The sequence below is a fragment of the Cornus florida genome, unplaced genomic scaffold, assembly GCF_030987335.1.
Source record: "Cornus florida cultivar Cherokee Brave unplaced genomic scaffold, ASM3098733v1 CherokeeBrave_3.0.0_Hap2_Chr02, whole genome shotgun sequence".
NCBI lineage: Eukaryota > Viridiplantae > Streptophyta > Magnoliopsida > Cornales > Cornaceae > Cornus > Cornus florida.
In genome coordinates, this window is record NW_026775572.1 from 56,776,820 (window position 1) to 56,785,385 (window position 8,566).

Genomic DNA, 8,566 nt, shown 5'->3' on the forward strand with positions numbered 1-8,566 from the left:
ACCCCACCACCTCCACCATCGCCGGCGGTGGTGGAGGTGGCGGCTGTGGCGGGGTAGGTGGTTGCAGCTACAGCGGAGGTGGTAGCCAGCGGTGGTGGAGGTGGCGGCAGTGGAGGGGTAGGTGGTGGCGGCGGCGGTGGTGGAGGTGGTGGTGATGGAGGTGGAATGCGTTGTGGCAATTCAAAGTTAATGGGATTGGAAATTTCATTATTTTTATTTTTTTTAGATGTGGTTGCCTTCTATGTTTTAACCTTCTATCATCAAAGGAATTGGAAATAATTAAATTTTTTAATTTTTAATTGGTATGCTTTAAGAATTCGGATGGGAAGAAATTCGTATAAAAGAAAATCCTAACCAATTTGGTTTTAATTTGATTCCATTAAAAACTTGTCTAGTTTTGTCATTTCCTATTTATAATATACAATTGTAATAAAAAAAAAAAAAAAAAGCAATTGCCTTAAATATAAAAAGTAAACACTAATTAATTAATTACCGTAGGATTAGATTCTAAGGTTAGGATTAAAAGTGAGTATACTACTCTATGCTCACCAGGGAGCAATTGAACGCCACTGTATATATATATATATATATATATATATATATATATATATATTATATTATATTATGTATATAGTGCATTAGATGGAACAAGGGGCTGCCAGCGAAATGAGAAAGAAGAAAGATAATGGTTTGGCGCGGGTCCCACCTAAAGATGATGAATGGGTTTGAACTTTGAATTGATTTTCTTTACATATTATATATATATATATATATATATATATATATATATATAAACTTTGAATTGATTTTCTTTGCATATATATATATATATATATATATATATATATATATATATATATATATATGTAATTTGATGGAAGAGGGGAGCACCTAGCTGAAGAGAAAAAAGGAGAATGGAAATGTGATTGTGATGATTCCCAGGGCCCATTGGGTGACTTTTTGGGCAAAATTGGTTTATGCTTTGGTTTTGTGCACGTGGGCTTGTCTGATGTTGGTATTTGAAATAATGTTGATGGAGGCGTATGGTGTACACTAATGTTGAGTGTCGGTGGAATATTGTCTATATAATATAGGTGTCTGTCTTGTGAGTTTAGTATGCAAACAGAAAGAAAAAATATATATAGAGAGAGAAAGAGAGCCGAGAGTGCATAGAGAGGGCGAGATTGAGAAGGCACAGAGAGAGCGGAGAGTTGCGGAGGAGGCCGGGAGCTTAAGACTTTGATGATCTAGTGAGAAAAATTCATTTTCAGGGTAGGGGTTTCTAATTCCCAATTTCTTGTACCTTTATAAATTTTTCTTCAATATTTGTTGTCAAGCATGCTTAATTTGAGTTGATTGCCTTTAAAATGATTTAATTGTGGTGCATGGAATCCATGATTATGTGTAGTAATTGATTTATATGGAAAGCATGCTTAATTGATAATATTCTATGCCTATTATGTTTAGAATTTGCCAAAATTTCATGATAAGAAAGTATGATATTTCCTTTGGATTTCTTGTAAAATTATGCTATGTGAATTGAGTTTATATTGGATATATGGTAATGGACATTGACATGACATGGAAGAGCATGATGCATTCATGCATAGCATTGGGCAAAGAGAAAAAAAAAAAAAAAAAAAAAAAATGGGAAAGAATTGTTTTAAAATGAAAAAGGGGCTTTGGGAAAAAAGTTTTGATAAATGGTTTTAAGGAAACTCGGACACCGAGGGGGTACCGAGAGTCCGTAGCGTTAATGTAACCTAGAGGGAATTAGGGAAATGACCTAGCATGGTTAAGCTATCTGGTCCCAAATGAAGCTACTAGGTTACCAAGGGTCAGCGACAGTAGCCAATCCTTCTCTCGTGTTGCCAAGGAGTCACTGAGGGACGGGTTATGTCAACGGTTTGAAAAGTGGAGAATGGAAGTGATTTTGAAAACGGGGAGCGACATAGCACTCTATAGCATCACATTGTCTGTTTTGGTCTTGTAATTTGTTGTATTTTCTCTCGGCATAGCACGATCCCGTTTTCTATATTTCTATTCATTGTTTGGATTCACGGGGTCACAAGAGGTGTGTCTTAGACACCACCTACTGAGCAATTTGCTTACCCCTTATATTTAACATTTTCAGGTCACGGAAAAGAAGTGGCAGATGACATTCCACCACAGGCCTAGTATGGGTTAGAAGATCATTTTATTGTTTTTGCATCTAAGCCTCACCATTTTTTTTGTAAAACTTAGCATATTATATTCTGTACTGAGATTTTTGGACTCTTGTTATTATAATTATATTCATAGGCTGTAACTTTAATATAAGTTGTCTAAACGTTGTAAGACATGGACTTTTGATTTTAGCCATATTTTTGGGACTGAATTATGATATTTGGATTAAATGGTATGTGGTTATTCCTCCATAAGATGAACTATGTTGAGACATAATGAATGGATGAAAGGAATGTTGAAATGTATTATTTGCATTGTGTGTGTTGGGACAAGTTAGATAAGTTTTGAAGGTCCAAGAGAGACCATTGCATTTTCATGCATTTAAGTAGGTTGTTGTAGGATCGTTTTTAGCAGAGGTCATGCCGAATTTTTTTATTTTATATAATTGGTATCATTTTAGGGTCGTTACAAAGCTATCCTTCTCAGCAGATTTTAGGCATTGATAGGCTGGATCAGATGTTTATACAAAGAACATGTAAGAAATAAAGATAAAGCATTTGTAATTAATATATGGTATAGGAAAAATAGAAAAAACTACTACTCCTTAAAATTGATTTCACCTCCACTGAATTGCTGCATTGCTGATGGAATGAGTTCTCCCGGCAGATGTTCCCCAGACACTTATTTGCATCTTCCAACTGCAGCAGTGAATTCAAGAATTACTTGTGTGAAAAATAGAGAATAAAGCTGAGAGGCCATGTTCATCAAGAGCGAGCTCGTACGGAACAAATGATTGACTGTTTGACAAGGTAGGAGAAAAGATAGTCCCATAGCGAAATATATATAGTGCTACATTACAGCAACATTGTAAACTGAAACTGGTGGATGATAATTTCCACCAGTCATTATGTAATGTCAATCATTTAAGAAAAAAAGAAAAAGATAAAAGGAAAGAAGCTAGACCGAAGAATTGAGCAACACACACCTCTCGCTGTAATCAGGTCTAGGACAACTAATGAAGGTTTTCATAGTGGTTGAGCTTGGAAACCATAGAGAGAATACCTGGTAAATTTGTTAGAAATTACTACAGGCACTGTATTCAAAATGACAATTCAAGAAAAATAAGAGAAATATTGCTGAAAATCTCATTTTATTTTAGTTTTATAGACTAAGAAATAAAATGGAATAAAATGAAATTCTATGAATTGTTATGCTAAAAAGGCCTGAAATTGGGATTTTTTTTTTTCTTTTCTTTTTGTGTGTTGTGCGTGGGTGGGTGGGGGAGGGGGTGTTGGAACTTGGATTCTATATTTTCCTTTTGAGACTTCAATGCTGAAACCCCCTCCATTTAATTATGTCCAACTTCATTAATTCATCAGCTTCTCTATTCAGTTTTTGCAGCAATCGTATAACAAGAAATCTAAAGCTACGGAGTTGAGATGTACCAAAATTGGGGTCATGTTATAAGAATGACTTACTGAAGCTTAAAACTCACACCAAAGCCACCTACCTCCATTGAATTGGCTCATGCCAAGCTAACAAGGTGGCTTTAAGAAAAATTTATAATACATAACACTAAATCATCCCAAACCTTAGAGGTTTTCCTTTAATTATATTGACGGAAATAAATTAAATATTTCATTAAACTATAACAATATTCACAGGAAAAAACAAATATCAAGCGTACTAAAGATACTCCATTATATTCAAATTTTAGTCAGATAGAATAACCAAAATCGATTTCGATATTATAAAATCTTAAATTTTGAATTCAGATTTGAACATTCGTATATAAATAAAATATGTAAATCAACTTTTATTGAGTAAGATTCTTGTCATAGTTTGAAAATATCAAGGTGAATGGCTCTGTTAGAATGGTACTGTTGTTTGTGGACTCTGGATGGAAATGACACCCTTTTCTACCCTTCCGGCTCATAATTTGCATGCTCTTCAATAAAAAGTTAATTTAATGCAAAAGACAAAAGTTTTACCTTGTGACTTCAACCAAGCAGTCATTTTTTGCAAACGCTAAATTCTTGATTTATTTTCCCTTGAAACTTTGCTTCTAGTTCAGAGAAAGGAACGGTTCAAGCAGCTAATCTAGAAAAAGAAATAAATGAATAGAGAAATTAGAAGCTTATATATACATCAAGCACATCAAGGAGAGAAGCATTTTGCCTCCATTAACAATCTTACAATATCGCCTAAACATAGAAGACGTAGATCAAAATTCGTATTAATAGACGTTGGTGCAATAAATATGTATAATCTACAACCATGTTAGGCACTAAATGTTATACATTTTAGCCCCTTAATTTGCATGGTTTTTTCAGTTTGTAGTAGTTTATTTTAGATTTTACATTTTTTTATTGTTTTTATTTATTTTAGGGCTTTAATTGTAAAATCAGTCAACACCAGTGATTCTGAGCTTTAGAAGATGACATTCCGTGGGACCGAGCAATGTTAAAGATTCAAGTCTAATTATATTTAGAAAATAGTCCAAAAGAAGCTACAAGTTGATGAGAATGGAAAGAAGAAGAAAAGGAAAAATCCTTCTCCAAAAAGGAAACTTTCGCCAAAGTTGGTAACTTGAACTTGTTTTGGTAATCTGGTTGTATCTCTCTCCTCGAGTGTCAAAACGGCTAAATTATCATGTAGGTTGAAAGGAAATTCGAAGAGCTTTAATTTTGTATTTCATAAGGATTTCCTAAAACAGCTGATTTAGCCCTAGCTTAGCACACTTGTTTGATTGTATTTAATTATTGGAGAAACGATTTTTATCATGCATGATTGTGTAATCTATAAGATTTTTAATTGGCTTTTCAATAAGAATCAGTTTTAGGGTTTTAATTCAATTACAAATATTCTGTAATGACCCTAAACTGAATACCAATTATCAAAAAAATTCGGCATGACCTCTGCTAAAAAGAGGCTTACAACAACATGCTTAAATAAAAAAAATGCAATGGCCTTTCTTGGCCTTTCAAAACTTCTCCAACATGTAAATATATATATATATATATAATACATTCCCAAAATAACCACATCAACAATCTCCTCAAGATGGCCCATCATCATCATCATTCCATTCAACACAAAATATTTACATAGTCTCACTTCCCCTCAAAATACCAACAAAAGTTATAGTTTACAATACATGACCATGGCTTGCAAAATGCATACACTTCACTATGGTTTTAAGACTTTACAAAAGTGTAGCAAATATACAAAAGTAGTAAAAATATAAAATATATATTCCCAGTCCTCTTTAAGTTTATGAAGGGTCTGCGTCTCCTACTTCTTTCCCGAGTCCTGAAAAAATGTTAAATATAATGGGGTGAGCAAATTGCTCAGTAAGTGGTGCTTAAGACACACTTCTTATGGCCCCGTGAATCCAAATAATGAATAGGAATAGAGGATATAGGATAGGGGTCATGCTATGCCAGAAAAGAATACAACATAAATTCCAATTTTAAATAAACAATGTCATGCCATGATATGCAACGTTATGCATGTCGCTCCCCATTTTCAAAACTCAAATCCATCGCTTTTCAAACTGTTAATATAACCCGTCCTTTGGTGACTCCACAGCGACACGAGAGAAGGATTGGTTACTGTCTCTGACCCTTGATACCCCCGCGGCGTCATTTGGGGCCAGATAGCTCAGCCATGCTAGGGTGTGTCCCTAGTTCCCTCTAGGTTATATTAACACCATGGTGACTCCGTGGTGACTGAGTTTTTATAAAAATCACATTAATCAAAACTTTATTCCAAAAATCCCTTTTTCATTTACTTCAAATCATTTTGCCCTTTTTGCATGCCCAATGTTATGAATGCATGCCACATACTTTGACATTACTATGAAAATAAATGAATTTCCGCCACACAATTTAACATGCTTCCACATACCAATTTCTAGCAAAATCTTAAACATCATGGCATGAAAATTTACATTTAGGCATGTTTTTCATACAATTTAATTCATACACATAATCATAAATTTCATCTACAACAATAAAATCATTTTCAAGGCAATAATTCAAATTAAGCATGTTAATTTGCACAATATCAACTATACACAAAATCATATACTTCATATACACAATTAAATCACTTTAGAGTAAAATCAACTCAAATTAGCATACTAGGACACTAATTAAGTAAAATTAACTCACAAAGGTGCAATAATGTGTGGATTAGAAACCCTTATCTTGAAAAAAAAAATTTCCTCACCAAATTATCAAAGCCTCAAGCTTCCGGCCTCCTCCGCAACCTCACGGACTCTCTCTATAACTCTCGTCTCTCTGTGTCTCTCTCGGCTCACTTTGTTTTCCTCTATTTTTCTTTCACTTTGTATCATTACCAAAGTTGCAAAACACACTCTTTATAAAGGCAATTCCATTGACTCCCAACAAAAACGCTCACCACTCAAACAAAATGCCAGCCATCAAAACCCACTTGAATAAAGTGGCCAAAGTCAAAAATAATCATTACTTTTTTTTTTTTTTTTGTATCTATCTTTTCCTTCATCAAATCACTTTCTGTACTTCCTATATATATCATCTCATAAGCAACAAATATGAGCTGTGCATTGCCAAAGCCCAAGTTTTGCCCAAGTAAAACACTAGTGGGCTCCACACCCATCATTTCAACCTCACCATTTACCACCTTGTTTTTTTCTTTCTTTTTAACAAGCACCATTGACCCATCATCAAATGCATATATATATATATATATATATATATATATATATATAATGCAACAAACCAAACCCATTAAAATCTAAGTAGGACTCGAACCACCATCATCACATTACCAAATCTCTTTCCTTTCTCTCATTGACGTCGGCTGCTCTCTCATTTTCCTATCACCATAAAACATAACATTTATATATCTATTATACAAATGCAACATCAAATGGGACCCGCCAAAAATACTATTATAACAATTTCATTCTTTCTTTTTTTTTTTCTTTTTTTTCCCCTATTTCTCTTTGCTTCCGGCAGATGCATCTCCTAATGCATCAGTGTTACAAATATATATATTAAATAAGTAACAAAACTAATTAACCCAATTAATACCTCCACTGGGCCCACGAAAATATCACCAATTTTGCCTCTTTTTTTTTTTGGTCTTTAATTTCGGCTGGGATATGCCTACCTCATCAATCAAATATAATCTAAACAATATGCAACGGAAAATTATAAACCGGAAGTGTCCAATTAAATAATCAATAATCCCATCTCCAATTAGGTAAGTCTTCAACCAAAAGAAAGATTAATTATGACAACTAAATATAAATTAAAGTCTTAAAAATTTGGATTGTCACATTCTCCACCACTTAAAAAGAATATCGTCCCCCAAATTCAAATCCAATAGTTTTCGTATACCTAAAAATACCAATAACCACAAAACAAAACCCATAAATCCTTACCCTAGGCGATGTGAGATAATGATATGTAGGATGTTATGGTAGCTGCCAGTGCTAGTCACCTGCCCACACACTCCGTAACCGTTATGGTAGCTAGTCGATGCGTCACCCGCCCACTAAAAAAATAATAATAAACCCGGGCTACCTGCCCAACCACACTAACCAACCATCCCAGTAGCTGCCGGTGAACGTCATCCGCCTACACACACCCGGCTACGGGTGGTAGCTAACCAGTACTACACATTCGCCCACTCACACCCGTCTACATCATCACTATACTCACACTTTCGGCTGGGTACAGGCTTTGTCAGACCAAGCACTAGCTATCTAAGGCATAGTTACACCATCCCATATCAGTACAAGCGACCACCAACTACACTATTCAGCAATCATTACACTTAACAACCTCAAGATGATTAAACAACTAATCTCCCAACAACTACATAATCATGAATCACCAGAATAATAAAACGAGCAATCATATACCTAGGACACAAATCCTTAAAACATGATCTTTAATAATCAAATGGATTCGGCACTGTATCTCACCTAACACACCTCGTCACCCGAGACAACTTCCTAAATCCACACCACCACACTAACACACACCCAATACCATACTCTCACTATTCGTGACAACCCAAAAAAACCATTGACCTTTGACCCGACATCACACTAAAGAGGGATTGATTCAAGAAAAATGGTTGGCCAGGCTATTCTCATCCTCGATCTGGTCTCAACACAGACGTCGTTCTTGTCCTCAGGTCCACACGTCAAACACAATCTCACACAGCCCACAAAACAATAATGAGACTCATTCACTATCCATCCATCACTGTATGTAACCTCAACAACCATACCGTCATATACCTATTCTCAGATGCCTAATTATGTTTCAATCATCAACCAACATCAAAGCTTTCTTATCTTCTCATAATACCCACACCAGGTAAACAACTTCATAACATC

The 8,566-nt window shown here is 34.9% G+C and overlaps 2 long non-coding RNA genes across 2 annotated transcripts; one reads left to right on the top strand and one right to left on the bottom strand.

The window, feature by feature from the left end:
* Positions 1 to 1,129: 1,129 nt before the first annotated feature.
* LOC132295059 (uncharacterized) lies at positions 1,130 to 2,396 on the top strand. The gene is made up of 2 exons (XR_009478300.1): positions 1,130 to 1,272; positions 2,135 to 2,396. It is a non-coding gene; the product is annotated as an uncharacterized LOC132295059 (long non-coding RNA).
* Positions 2,397 to 5,221: 2,825 nt separating this feature from the next.
* LOC132295060 (uncharacterized) lies at positions 5,222 to 7,698 on the bottom strand. The gene is made up of 2 exons (XR_009478301.1): positions 6,400 to 7,698; positions 5,222 to 5,478 (listed from the first exon to the last, which is right to left on the bottom strand). It is a non-coding gene; the product is annotated as an uncharacterized LOC132295060 (long non-coding RNA).
* Between the last annotated feature and the right edge of the window lie 868 nt (positions 7,699 to 8,566).